Source organism: Euprymna scolopes, chromosome 3, assembly GCF_053919585.1.
Source record: "Euprymna scolopes isolate OS-2025 chromosome 3, ASM5391958v1, whole genome shotgun sequence".
NCBI lineage: Eukaryota > Metazoa > Mollusca > Cephalopoda > Sepiida > Sepiolidae > Euprymna > Euprymna scolopes.
The window spans coordinates 85,140,661-85,158,268 of record NC_136484.1 but is presented as its reverse complement, the minus strand read 5'-3'; positions in this window follow the sequence as shown (position 1 = coordinate 85,158,268).

Genomic DNA, 17,608 nt, shown 5'->3' with positions numbered 1-17,608 from the left:
AAATAGATTTGTTTTAGAATACGAACTAATATTGGTGATATCGATGAATAATAATTAAAATAGATTTATTTTAGGATACGAACTAATATTGGTAACATCGATAAATATGATTGAAAAAAGATTTATTTTAGAATACGAACTAATATTTGTGACATCGATGAATATTAATTAAAATAGATTTATTTTAGAATACGAAGTAATATTGGTGACATCGATGAATATGAATTAAAATAGATTTATTTTAGAATACGAACTAATATTGGTGATATCGATAAATATGATTGAAAATAGATTTATTTTAGAATACGAACTAATATTGGTGACATCGATTAATATGAATTAAAATAGATTTATTTTAGAATACGAACTAATATTGGGGACATCGATGAATATGATTGAAAATAGATTTATTTTAGAATACGAACTAATATTGGTGACATCGATGAATATGATTGAAAATAGATTTATTTTAGAATACGAACTAATATTGGTGACATCGATGAATATGAATTAAAATAGATTTATTTTAGAATACGAACTAATATTGGTGATATAGATAAATATCATTGAAAATAGATTTATTTTAGAGTACGAACTAATATTGGTGACATCTATGAATATGATTGAAAATAGATTTGTTTTAGAATACGACCTTATATTGTTGGTATCGATAAATATGATTGAAAATAGATTTATTTTAGAATACGAACTAATATTGGTGACATCGATGAATATGATTTAAAATGGATTTATTTTAGAATACGAACTTATATTGGTGATATCGATAAATATGATTGAAAATAGATTTATTTTAGAATACGAACTAATATTGGTGACATCGATGAATATGAATTAAAATAGATTTATTTTAGAATACGCACTTATATTGGTGATATCGATACATATGATTGAAAATAGATTTATTGTAGAATACAAACTAATATTGGTGACATCGATGAATATGAATGAAAATAGATTTATTTTAGAATACGAACTTATAATGTTGATATCGATAAATATGATTGAAAATAGATTTATTTTAGAATACGAACTAATATTTGTGATATCGTGAATATGATTGACAATAGATTTATTTTAGAATACGAACTAATATGTGTGACATCGATGAATATTATTGAAAATAGATTTATTTTAGAATACGAACTAATATTGGTGACATCGATGAATATGATTTAAATAGATTTATTTTAGAATACGAACTAATATTGGTGACATCGATGAATATGATTTAAAATAGATTTATTGTAGAATACGAACTAATATTGGTGACATCGATGAATATGATTGAAAATAGATTTGTTTTGGAATACGAACTAATATTGGTAACATCGATAAATATGAGTCAAAATAGATTTATTTTAGAATACGAACTAATATTGGTGACATCGATGAAACTGATTGAAAATAGATTTATTTTAGAATACGCACTTATATTGGTGACATCGATGAATATGATTGAAAATAGATTTATTTTAGAATACGAACTAATATTGGTGACATCGATAAATATGATTGAAAAAAGATTTATTTTAGAATACGAACTAATATTGGTGACATCGATGAATATGAATTAAAATAGATTTATTTTAGAATACGAACTAATATTGGTGACATCGATGAATATGAATTAAAATAGATTTATTTTAGAATACGAACTAATATTGTTGACATCGATCAATATGATTTGAAAACAGATTTATTTTAGAATACGAACTAATATTGGTGATATCGATGAATATGATTGAAAATAGATTTATTTTAGAATACGAACTAATATTGGTGACATCGATGAATATGAATTAAAATAGATTTATTTTAGAATACGAACTAATATTGGTAACATCGATAAATATGATTGAAAATAGATTTATTTTAGAATACGAACTATTATTGGTGACATCGATGAATATGATTGAAAATAGATTTATTTTAGAATACGACCCAATATTGGTGACATCGATGAATATGAATTAAAATAGATTTATTTTAGAATACGAACTAATATTGGTGACATCGATGAATATGAATTAAAATAGATTTATTTTAGAATACGAACTAATATTGGTAACATCGATGAATATGATTGAAAATAGATTTGTTTTAGAATACGAACTAATATTGGTGATATCGATGAATATTAATTAAAATAGATTTATTTTAGAATACGAACTAATATTGGTAACATCGATAAATATGATTGAAAAAAGATTTATTTTAGAATACGGACAAATATTGGTGACATCGATGAATATGAATTAAAATAGATTTATTTTAGAATACGAACTAATATTGGTGACATCGATTAATATGAATTAAAATAGATTTATTTTAGAATACGAACTTATATTGGTGATATCGATAAATATGATTGAAAATAGATTTATTTTAGAATACGAACTAATATTGGTGACATCGATGAATATGAATTAAAATAGATTTATTTTAGAATACGAACTAATATTGGTGACATCGATTAATATGAATTAAAATAGATTTATTTTAGAATACGAACTAATATTGGGGACATCGATGAATATAATTGAAAATAGATTTATTTTAGAATACGAACTAATATTGGTGACATCGATGTATATGAATTAAAATAGATTTATTTTAGAATACGAACTAATATTGGTTACATCGATGAATATGAATTTAAACAGATTTATTTTAGAATACGAACTAATATTGGTGATATCGATGAATATGATTGAAAATAGATTTATTTTAGAATACGAACTAATATTGGTGACATCGATGAATATTAATTAAAATAGATTTATTTTAGAATACGAACTTATATTGGTGATATCGATAAATATGATTGAAAATAGATTTATTTTAGAGTAAAAACTAATATTGGTGACATCGATGAATATGATTGAAAAGAGATTTATTTTAGAATACGAACTTATATTGTTGATATCGATAAATATGATTGAAAATAGATTTATTTTAGAATACGAACTAATATTGGTGACATCGATGAATATGAATTAAAATAGATTTATTTTAGAATACGAACTTATATTGTTGATATCGATAAATATGATTGAAATAGATTTATTTTAGAATACGAACTAATATTGGATACATCGATGAATATTATTGAAAATAGATTTATTTTAGAATACGAACTAATATTGGATACATCGATAAATATGATTGAAAATAGATTTATTTTAGAATCGGAACTTATATTGTTGATATCGATAAATATGATTGAAAATAGATTTATTTTAGTATACGAACTAATATTTGTGATATCGTGAATATGATTGCCAATAGATTCATTTAAGAATCCGAACTACTATTGGTGACATCGATGAATATGATTGAAAATAGATTTATTTTAGAATACGAACTAATATTGGTGACATCGATGAATATGATTAAAATAGATTTATTTTTGAATACAAACTAATATTGGTCACATCGATGAATATGATTGAAAATAGATTTATTTTAGAATATGAACTAATGTTGGTGACATCGATGAATATGATTGAAAATAGATTTATTTTAGAATATGAACTAATATTGGTGACATCGATAAATATGATTGAAAATAGATTTATTTTAGAATACGAACTAATATTGGTGATATCGATGAATATGATTGAAAATAGATTTATTTTAGAATACCAACTAATATTGGTGACATCGATTAATATGAATTAAAATAGATTTATTTTAGAATAGGAACTAATATTGGTGACATCGATGAATATGATTGAAAATAGATTTATTTTAGAATACGAACTAATATTGGTGATATCGATGAATATGGTTGAAAATAGATTTATTTTAGAATACGAACTAATATTGGTAACATCGATAAATATGATTGAAAATAGATTTATTTTAGAATACGAACTAATATTGGTTACATCGATGAATATGATTGAAAATAGATTTATTTTAGAATACGAACCAATATTGGTGACATCGATGAATATGAATTAAAATAGATTTATTTTAGAATACGAACTAATATTGGTGACATCGATGAATATGAATTAAAATAGATTTATTTTAGAATACGAACTAATATTGGTAACATCGATGAATATGATTGAAAATAGATTTGTTTTAGAATACGAACTAATATTGGTGATATCGATGAATATTAATTAAAATAGATTTATTTTAGGATACGAACTAATATTGGTAACATCGATAAATATGATTGAAAAAAGATTTATTTTAGAATACGGACAAATATTGGTGACATCGATGAATATGAATTAAAATAGATTTATTTTAGAATACGAACTAATATTGGTGACATCGATTAATATGAATTAAAATAGATTTATTTTAGAATACGAACTTATATTGGTGATATCGATAAATATGATTGAAAATAGATTTATTTTAGAATACGAACTAATATTGGTGACATCGATGAATATGAATTAAAATAGATTTATTTTAGAATACGAACTAATATTGGTGACATCGATTAATATGAATTAAAATAGATTTATTTTAGAATACGAACTAATATTGGGGACATCGATGAATATGATTGAAAATAGATTTATTTTAGAATACGAACTAATATTGGTGACATCGATGTATATGAATTAAAATAGATTTATTTTAGAATACGAACTAATATTGGTTACATCGATGAATATGAATTTAAACAGATTTATTTTAGAATACGAACTAATATTGGTGATATCGATGAATATGATTGAAAATAGATTTATTTTAGAATACGAACTAATATTGGTGACATCGATGAATATTAATTAAAATAGATTTATTTTAGAATACGAACTTATATTGGTGATATCGATAAATATGATTGAAAATAGATTTATTTTAGAGTACAAACTAATATTGGTGACATCGATGAATATGATTGAAAAGAGATTTATTTTAGAATACGAACTTATATTGTTGATATCGATAAATATGATTGAAAATAGATTTATTTTAGAATACGAACTAATATTGGTGACATCGATGAATATGAATTAAAATAGATTTATTTTAGAATACGAACTTATATTGTTGATATCGATAAATATGATTGAAATAGATTTATTTTAGAATACGAACTAATATTGGATACATCGATGAATATTATTGAAAATAGATTTATTTTAGAATACGAACTAATATTGGATACATCGATAAATATGATTGAAAATAGATTTATTTTAGAATCGGAACTTATATTGTTGATATCGATAAATATGATTGAAAATAGATTTATTTTAGTATACGAACTAATATTTGTGATATCGTGAATATGATTGACAATAGATTCATTAAAGAATCCGAACTACTATTGGTGACATCGATGAATATGTTTGAAAATAGATTTATTTTAGAATACGAACTAATATTGGTGACATCGATGAATATGATTAAAATAGATTTATTTTTGAATACAAACTAATATTGGTCACATCGATGAATATGATTGAAAATAGATTTATTTTAGAATATGAACTAATGTTGGTGACATCGATGAATATGATTGAAAATAGATTTATTTTAGAATATGAACTAATATTGGTGACATCGATGAATATGATTGAAAATAGATTTATTTTAGAATACGAACTAATATTGGTGATATCGATGAATATGATTGAAAATAGATTTATTTTAGAATACCAACTAATATTGGTGACATCGATTAATATGAATTAAAATAGATTTATTTTAGAATAGGAACTAATATTGGTGACATCGATGAATATGATTGAAAATAGATTTATTTTAGAATACGAACTAATATTGGTGATATCGATGAATATGGTTGAAAATAGATTTATTTTAGAATACGAACTAATATTGGTAACATCGATAAATATGATTGAAAATAGATTTATTTTAGAATACGAACTAATATTGGTTACATCGATGAATATGATTTAAAATAGATTTATTTTAGAATACGAACCAATATTGGTGACATCGATGAATATGAATTAAAATAGATTTATTTTAGAATACGAACTAATATTGGTGACATCGATGAATAGGAATTAAAATAGATTTATTTTAGAATACGAACTAATATTGGTAACATCGATGAATATGATTGAAAATAGATTTGTTTTAGAATACGAACTAATATTGGTGATATCGATGAATATTAATTAAAATAGATTTATTTTAGGATACGAACTAATATTGGTAACATCGATAAATATGATTGAAAAAAGATTTATTTTAGAATACGAACTAATATTTGTGACATCGATGAATATGAATTAAAATAGATTTATTTTAGAATACGAAGTAATATTGGTGACATCGATGAATATGAATTAAAATAGATTTATTTTAGAATACGAACTAATATTGGTGATATCGATAAATATGATTGAAAATAGATTTATTTTAGAATACGAACTAATATTGGTGACATCGATTAATATGAATTAAAATAGATTTATTTTAGAATACGAACTAATATTGGGGACATCGATGAATATGATTGAAAATAGATTTATTTTAGAATACGAACTAATATTGGTGACATCGATGAATATGATTGAAAATAGATTTATTTTAGAATACGAACTAATATTGGTGACATCGATGAATATGAATTAAAATAGATTTATTTTAGAATACGAACTAATATTGGTGATATAGATAAATATCATTGAAAATTGATTTATTTTAGAGTACGAACTAATATTGGTGACATCTATGAATATGATTGAAAATAGATTTGTTTTAGAATACGACCTTATATTGTTGGTATCGATAAATATGATTGAAAATAGATTTATTTTAGAATACGAACTAATATTGGTGACATCGATGAATATGAATTAAAATGGATTTATTTTAGAATACGAACTTATATTGGTGATATCGATAAATATGATTGAAAATAGATTTATTTTAGAATACGAACTAATATTGGTGACATCGATGAATATGAATTAAAATAGATTTATTTTAGAATACGCACTTATATTGGTGATATCGATACATATGATTGAAAAAAGATTTATTGTAGAATACAAACTAATATTGGTGACATCGATGAATATGAATGAAAATAGATTTATTTTAGAATACGAACTTATAATGTTGATATCGATAAATATGATTGAAAATAGATTTATTTTAGAATACGAACTAATATTTGTGATATCGTGAATATGATTGACAATAGATTTATTTTAGAATACGAACTAATATGTGTGACATCGATGAATATTATTGAAAATAGATTTATTTTAGAATACGAACTAATATTGGTGACATCGATGAATATGATTTAAATAGATTTATTTTAGAATACGAACTAATATTGGTGACATCGATGAATATGATTGAAAATAGATTTATTTTAGAATATGAACTAATATTGGTGACATCGATGAATATGAATTAAAATAGATTTATTTTAGAATACGAACTAATATTGGTGATATCGATGAATATGATTGAAAATAGATTTATTTTAGAATACGAACTAATATTGGTGACATCGATGAATATGATTGAAAATAGATTTATTTTAGAATCCGAACTAATATTGTTGACATCGATCAATATGATTTGAATATAGATTTATTTTAGAATACGAACTAATATTGGTGATATCGATAAATATGATTGAAAATAGATTTATTCTAGAATCCGAACTTATATTGGTGACATCGATAAATATGATTGAAAAGAGATTTATTTTAGAATACGCACTTATATTGGTGACATCGATGAATATGATTGAAAATAGATTTATTTTAGAATACGAACTAATATTGGTGACATCGATAAATATGATTGAAAATAGATTTATTTTAGAATACGAACTAATATTAGTGACATCGATGAATATGAATTAAAATAGATTTATTTTAGAATACGAACTAATATTGGTGACATCGATGAATATGAATTAAAATAGATTTATTTTAGAATACGAACTAATATTGTTGACATCGATCAATATGATTTGAAAACAGATTTATTTTAGAATACGAACTAATATTGGTGATATCGATGAATATGATTGAAAATAGATTTATTTTAGAATACGAACTAATATTGGTGACATCGATGAATATGAATTAAAATAGATTTATTTTAGAATACGAACTAATATTGGTGACATCGATGAATATGAATTAAAATAGATTTATTTTAGAATACGAACTAATATTGGTGACATCGAGTAAAATATTTGAAAATAGATTTATTTTAGAATACGAACTAATATTGGTGACATCGATGAATATGAATTAAAATAGATTTATTTTAGAATACGAACTAATATTGGTGACATCGATGAATATGATTGAAAATAGATTTATTTTAGAATACGAACTAATATTGGTGATATCGATGAATATGATTGAAAATAGATTTATTTTAGAATACGAACTAATATTGGTAACATCGATAAATATGATTGAAAATAGATTTATTTTAGAATACGAACTAATATTGGTGACATCGATGAATATGATTGAAATAGATTTATTTTAGAATACGAACCAATATTGGTGACATCGATGAGTATGAATTAAAATAGATTTATTTTAGAATACGCACTAATATTGGTGACATCGATGAATATGAATTAAAATAGATTTATTTTAGAATACGAACTAATATTGGTAACATCGATGAGTATGATTGAAAATAGATTTGTTTTAGAATACGAACTAATATTGGTGATATCGATGGGTATTAATTAAAATAGGTTTATGTGTGGATACGAACTAATATTTGTAACATCGATAAATATGATTCAAAAAAGATTTTTTTTAGAACACGAACTAATATTGGTGACATCGATGAATATGATTGAAAATAGATTTATTTTAGAATACGAACTAACATTGGTGACATCGATGAATATGAATTAAAATAGATTTATTTTAGAATACGAACTTATATTGGTGATATCGATAAATATGATTGAAAATAGATTTATTTTAGAATACCTACTAATATTGGTGACATCGATGAATATGAATTAAAATAGATTTATTTTAGAATACGAACTAATATTGGTGACATCGATTAATATGAATTAAAATAGATTTATTTTAGAATACGAACTAATATTGGGGACATCGATGAATATGATTGAAAATAGATTTATTTTAGAATACGAACTAATATTGGTGACATCGATGAATATGAATTAAAATAGATTTATTTTAGAATACGACCTAATATTGGTGACATCGATGAATATGAATTAAAATAGATTTATTTTAGAATACGAACTAATATTGGTGACATCGATGAATATGAATTAAAATAGATTTATTTTTGAATAGGAACTTATATTGGTGATATCGATAAATATGATTGAAAATAGATTTATTTTAGAGTACGAACTAATATTGGTGACATCGATGAATATGATTGAAAAGAGATTTATTTTAGAATACGAACTTATATTGTTGATATCGATAAATATGATTGAAAATAGATTTATTTTAGAATACGAACTAATATTGGATACATCGATGAATATGATTGAAAATAAATTTTTTTTAGAATACGAACTAATATTGGATACGTCGATGAATATTATTGAAAATAGATTTATTTTAGAATACGAACTAATATTGGATACATCGATAAATATGATTGAAAATAGATTTATTTTAGAATCCGAACTTATATTGTTGATATCGATAAATATGATTGAAAATAGATTTATTTTAGAATACGAACTAATATTTGTTATATCGTGAATATGATTGACAATAGATTCATTTTAGAATCCGAACTACTATTGGTGACATCGATGAATATGATTGAAAATAGATTTATTTTAGAATACGAACTAATATTGGTGACATCGATGAATATGATTTAAATAGATTTATTTTAGAATACGAACTAATATTGGTCACATCGATGAATATGATTGCAAATAGATTTATTTTAGAATACGAACTAATGTTTGTGACATCGATGAATATGATTTAAAATAGATTTATTTTAGAATATGAACTAATATTGGTGACATCGATGAATATGATTGAAAATAGATTTATTTTAGAATATGAACTAATGTTTGTGACATCGATGAATATGATTTAAAATAGATTTATTTTAGAATATGAACTAATATTGGTGACATCGATGAATATGATTGAAAATAGATTTATTTTAGAATACGAACTAATATTGGTGATATCGATTAATATGATTGAAAATAGATTTATTTTAGAATACGAACTAATATTGGTGACATCGATGAATATGATTGAAAATAGATTTATTTTAGAATACGAAATAATATTGGTGACATCGATAAATATGATTGAAAATAGATTTATTTTAGAATACGAACTAATATTGGTGACATCGATGAATATGATTGAAAATAGATTTATTTTAGAATACGAACTAATATTGGTGACATCGATGAATATGAATTAAAATAGATTTATTTTAGAATACGAACTAATATTTGTGATATCGTGAATATGAATGAAAATCCATTTATTTTAAAATACGAACTAATATGGGTGACATCGATTAATATGATTGAAAATAGATTTATTTTAGAATACGAACTAATATTGGTGACATCGATGAATATGAATTAAAATGGATTTATTTTAGAATACGAACTAATATTGGTGACATCGATGAATATGAATTAAAATAGATTTATTTTAGAATACGAACTAATATTGGTGACATCGATGAAAATATTTGAAAATAGATTTATTTTAGAATACGAACTAATATTGGTGACATCGATGAATATGAATTAAAATAGATTTATTTTAGAATACGAACTAATATTGGTGACATCGATGAATATGATTGAAAACAGATTTATTTTAGAATACGAACTAATATTGGTGATATCGATGAATATGATTGAAAATAGATTTATTTTAGAATACGAACTAATATTGGTAACATCGATAAATATGATTGAAAATAGATTTATTTTAGAATACGAACTAATATTGGTGACATCGATGAATATGATTGAAAATAGATTTATTTTAGAATACGAACCAATATTGGTGACATCGATGAATATGAATTAAAATAGATTTATTTTAGAATACGAACTAATATTGGTGACATCGATGAATATGAATTAAAATAGATTTATTTTAGAATACGAACTAATATTGGTAACATCGATGAATATGATTGAAAATAGATTTATTTTAGAATACGAACTAATATTGGTGATATCGATGAATATTAATTAAAATAGATTTATTTTAGAATACGAACTAATATTGGTAACATCGATAAATATGATTGAAAAAAGATTTATTTTAGAATACGAACTAATATTGGTGACATCGATGAATATGAATTTAAATAGATTTATTTTAGAATACGAACTAATATTGGTGACATCGATGAATATGAATTAAAATAGATTTATTTAAGAATACGAACTAATATTGGTGATATCGATAAATATGATTGAAAATAGATTTATGTTAGAATACGAACTAATATTGGTGACATCGATGAATATGATTGAAAATAGATTTATTTTAGAATACGAACCAATATTGGTGACATCGATGAATATGAATTAAAATAGATTTATTTTAGAATACGAACTAATATTGGTGACATCGATGAATATGAATTAAAATAGATTTATTTTAGAATACGAACTAATATTGGTAACATCGATGAATATGATTGAAAATAGATTTATTTCAGGATACGAACTAATATTGGTGATATCGATGAATATTAATTAAAATAGATTTATTTTAGAATACGAACTAATATTGGTAACATCGATAAATATGATTGAAAAAAGATTTATTTTAGAATACGAACTAATATTGGTGACATCGATGAATATGAATTAAAATAGATTTATTTTAGAATACGAACTAATATTGGTGACATCGATGAATATGAATTAAAATAGATTTGTTTTAGAATACGAACTTATATTGGTGATATCGATAAATATGATTGAAAATAGATTTATTTTAGAATACGAACTAATATTGGTGACATCGATTAATATAAATTAAAATAGATTTATTTTAGAATACGAACTAATATTGGGGACATCGATGAATATGATTGAAAATAGATTTATTTTAGAATACGAACTAATATTGGTGACATCGATGAATATGATTGAAAATAGATTTATTTTAGAATACGAACTAATATTGGTGACATCGATGAATATGATTGAAATAGATTTACTTTAGAATACGAACTAATATTGGTGATATCGATGAATGTGATTGAAAATAGATTTATTTTAGAATACGAACTAATATTGGTGACATCGATGAATATGAATTAAAATAGATTTGTTTAAGAATACGAACTTATATTGGTGATATCGATAAATATGATTGAAAATAGATTTATTTTAGAGTACGAACTAATATTGGTGACATCGATGAATATGATTGAAAATAGATTTATTTTAGAATACGAACTTATATTGTTGATATGGATAAATATGATTGAAAATAGATTTATTTTAGAATACGAACTAATATTGGTGACATCGATTAATATGAATTAAAATAGATTTATTTTAGAATACGAACTTGTATTGGTGATTTCGATAAATATGATTGAAAATAGATTTATTTTAGAATACGAACTAATATTGGTGACATCGATGAATATGAATTAAAATAGATTTATTTTAGAATACGAACTTATATTGTTGATATCGATAAATATGATTTACAATAGATTTATTTTAGAATACGAACTAATATTGGATACATCGATGAATATTATTGAAAATAGATTTATTTTAGAATACGAACTAATATTGGATACATCGATAAATATGATTGAAAATAGATTTATTTTAGAATCCGAACTTATATTGTTGATATCGATAAATATGATTGAAAATAGATTTATTTTAGAATACGAACTAATATTTGTGATATCGTGAATATGATTTACAATAGATTCATTTAAGAATACGAACTACTATTGGTGACATCGATGAATATAATGGAAAATAGATTTATTTTAGAATACGAACTAATATTGGTGACATCGATGAATATTATTTAAATAGATTTATTTTAGAATACGAACTAATATTGGTCACATCGATGAATATGATTGAAAATAGATTTATTTTAGAATATGAACTAATGTTGGTGACATCGATGAATATGATTGAAAATAGATTTATTTTAGAATACGAACTAATATTGGATACAACGATGAATATGATCGAAAATAGATTTATTTTAGAATACGAACTAATATTGGTGATATCGATGAATATGATTGAAAATAGATTTATTTTAGAATACGAACTAATATTGGTGACATCGATGAATATGATTGAAAATAGATTTATTTTAGAATACGAACTAATATTGGTGACATCGATCAATATGATTTGAAAATAGATTTATTTTAGAATACGAACTAATATTTGTGATATCGATAAATATGATTGAAAATAGATTTATTTTAGTATCCGAACTTATATTGGTGACATCGATGAATATGATTGAAAAGAGATTTATTTTAGAATCCGAACTTATATTGTTGATATCGATAAATATGATTGAAAATAGATTTATTTTAGAATCCAAACTAATATTGGTGACATCGATGAATATGATTGAAAATAGATTTATTTTAGAATACGAACTAATATTGGTGACATCGATGAATATAATTGAAAATAGATTTATTTTAGAATACGAACTAATATTGGTGACATCGATGAATATGATTCAAAATAGATTTATTTTAGAATACGAACTAATATTGGTGACATCGATGAATATGATTGAAAATAGATTTATTTTAGAATACGAACTAATATTGGTGACATCGATCAATATGATTTGAAAATAGATTTATTTAAGAATACGAACTAATATTTGTGACATGTATGAATATGATTGAAAATAGATTTATTTTAGAATTTGTACATATTGGTGATATCGATAAATATGATTGAAAAGAGATTTATTTTAGAATACGAACTAATATTGGTGACATCGATGAATATGATTGAAAATAGATTTATTTTATGATCCGAACTTATATTGGTAATATCGATAAATATGATTGAAAATAGATTTATTTTAGAATACGAACTAATATTGGTGACATCGATGAATATGATTGAAAATAGATTTATTTTAGAATACGAACTTATATTGTTTATATCGATAAATATGATTGAAAATAGATTTATTTTAGAATACGAACTTATATTGGTGACATCGATGAATATGATTGAAAATAGATTCATTTTAGAATCCGAACTTATATTGTTGATATCGATAAATATGATTGAAAATAGATTTATTTTAGAATCCGAACTAATATTGGTGACATCGATGAATATGATTGAAAATAGATTTATTTTAGAATACGAACTAATATTAGTGACATCGATGAATATGATTTAAATAGATTTATTTTAGAATACGAACTAATATTGGTGACATCGATGAATATGATTGAAAATAGATTTATTTTAGAATATGAACTAATATTGGTGACATCGATGAATATGATTGAAAATAGATTTATTTTAGAATACGAACTAATATTGGTGACATCGATGAATATGATTGAAAATAGATTTATTTTAGAATACGAACTAATATTGGTGACATCGATGAATATGATTGAAAATAGATTTATTTTAGAATACGAACTAATATTGGTAACATCGATAAATATGATTGAATATAGATTTATTTTAGAATACGAACTAATATTGGTGACATCGATGAATATGATTGAAAATAGATTTATTTTAGAATACGAACTAATATTGGTGACATCGATGAATATGAATTAAAATAGATTTATTTTAGAATACGAACTAATATTGGTGATATAGATAAATATCATTGAACATAGATTTATTTTAGAGTACGAACTAATATTGGTGACATCTATGAATATGATTGAAAATAGATTTGTTTTAGAATACGAACTTATATTGTTGGTATCGATAAATATGATTGAAAATAGATTTATTTTAGAATACGAACTAATATTGGTGACATCGATGAATATGAATTAAAATAGATTTATTTTAGAATACGAACTTATATTGGTGATATCGATAAATATGATTGAAAATAGATTTATTTTAGAATACGAACTAATATTGGTGACATCGATGAATATGAATTAAAATAGATTTATTTTAGAATACGAACTTATATTGGTGATATCGATACGTATGATTGAAAATAGATTTATTGTAGAATACAAACTAATATTGGTGACATCGATGAATATGAATGAAAATAGATTTATTTTAGAATACGAACTTATAATGTTGATATCGATAAATATGATTGAAAATAGATTTATTTTAGAATACGAACTAATATTTGTGATATCGTGAATATGATTGACAATAGATTTATTTTAGAATACGAACTAATATGTGTGACATCGATGAATATTATTGAAAATAGATTTATTTTAGAATACGAACTAATATTGGTGACATCGATGAATATGATTTAAATAGATTTATTTTAGAATACGAACTAATATTGGTGACATCGATGAATATGAATTAAAATAGATTTATTTTAGAATACGGACTAATATTGGTGATATCGATGAATATGATTGAAAATAGATTTATTTTAGAATACGAACTAATATTGGTGACATCGATGAATATGATTGAAAATAGATTTATTTTAGAATCCGCACTAATATTGTTGACATCGATCAATATGATTTGAATATAGATTTATTTTAGAATACGAACTAATATTGGTGATATCGATAAATATGATTGAAAATAGATTTATTCTAGAATCCGCACTTATATTGGTGACATCGATAAATATGATTGAAAAGAGATTTATTTTAGAATACGCACTTATATTGGTGACATCGATGAATATGAATTAAAATAGATGTATTTTAGAATACGAACTAATATTGGGGACATCGATAAATATGATTGAAAATAGATTTATTTTAGAATACGAACTAATATTAGTGACATCGATGAATATGAATTAAAATAGATTTATTTTAGAATACGAACTAATATTGGTGACATCGATGAATATGAATTAAAATAGATTTATTTTAGAATACGAACTAATATTGTTGACATCGATCAATATGATTTGAAAACAGATTTATTTTAGAATACGAACTAATATTGGTGATATCGATGAATATGATTGAAAATAGATTTATTTTAGAATAAAAACTAATATTGGTGACATCGATTAATATGAATTAAAATAGATTTATTTTAGAATACGAACTAATATTGGTGACATCGATGAATATGAATTAAAATAGATTTGTTTAAGAATACGAACTAATATTGGTGACATCGAGTAAAATATTTGAAAATAGATTTATTTTAGAATACGAACTAATATTGGTGACATCGATGAATATGAATTAAAATAGATTTATTTTAGAATACGAACTAATATTGGTGACATCGATGAATATGATTGAAAATAGATTTATTTTAGAATACGAACTAATATTGGTGATATCGATGAATATGATTGAAAACAGATTTATTTTAGAATACGAACTTATATTGGTAACATCGATAAATATGATTGAAAATAGATTTATTTTAGAATACGAACTAATATTGGTGACATCGATGAATATGATTGAAATAGATTTATTTTAGAATACGAACCAATATTGGTGACATCGATGAATATGAATTAAAATAGATTTATTTTAGAATACGAACTACTATTGGTGACATCGATGAATATGAATTAAAATAGATTTGTTTTAGAATACGAACTTATATTGGTGATATCGATAAATATGATTGAAAATCGATTTATTTTAGAGTACGAACTAATATTGGTGACATCGATGAATATGATTGAAAATAGATTTATTTTAGAATACGAACTTATATTGTTGATATGGATAAATATGATTGAAAATAGATTTATTTTAGAATACGAACTAATATTGGTGACATCGATGAATATGATTGAAAATAGATTTATTTTAGAATACGAACTTGTATTGGTGATTTCGATAAATATGATTGAAAATAGATTTATTTTAGAATACGAACTAATATTGGTAACATCGGTGAATATGAATTAAAATAGATTAATTTTAGAATACGAACTTATATTGGTGATATAGATAAATATGATTGAAAATACATTTATTTTAGAATACGAACTAATATTGGTGACATCGATGAATATGAATTAAAATAGATTTATTTTAGAATACGAACTTATATTGTTGATATCGATAAATATGATTGAAAATAGATTTATTTTAGAATACGAACTAATATTGGATACATCGATGAATATGATTGAAAATAGATTTATTTTAGAATACGAACTAATATTGGATACATCGATGAATATAATGGAAAATAGATTTATTTTAGAATCCGAACTTATATTGTTGATATCGATAAATATGATTGAAAATAGATTTATTTTAGAATACGAACTAATATTTGTGATATCGTGAATATGATTTACAATAGATTCATTTAAGTATACGAACTACTATTGGTGACATCGATGAATATAATGGAAAATAGATTTATTTTAGAATACGAACTAATATTGGTGACATCGATGAATATGATTTAAATAGATTTATT